Source organism: Podarcis liolepis (assembly GCF_965112155.1).
Source record: "Podarcis liolepis genome assembly, chromosome: 14".
NCBI classification, from domain to species: domain Eukaryota; kingdom Metazoa; phylum Chordata; class Lepidosauria; order Squamata; family Lacertidae; genus Podarcis; species Podarcis liolepis.
Window position 1 is genome coordinate 12,040,420 of NC_139569.1, and position 311 is coordinate 12,040,730.

The window sequence follows — 311 nt, forward strand, 5'->3', positions numbered from 1 at the left end:
GCGCTTTGCTTCGCGCCAAAAAACCGCGCGCCCCCGCCCCCCAGCGAGCACGCGCCTTTCCCCATCCTCCTCGCGCGCTTCCCTCGTTCTCTCCCAAGCGGGAAACGAATGAGGAAGCTTCCCGCCTTCTCTCTCTCTCTCTCTCTCTCCACTCTTCGACCCGCCCCGCCGGCCAAGAGCTGAGAAGGCGTCACGCGGGCTTCCGAACCGACCGACCAATCAGAGCGAGAGGCCGCCACGGCGCGCGCTCCCTTTGCCCGGCTCTCCCACGCCCCCCCCCCTCCTCGCAGCTTACCCGGCTCAGCCTTTTA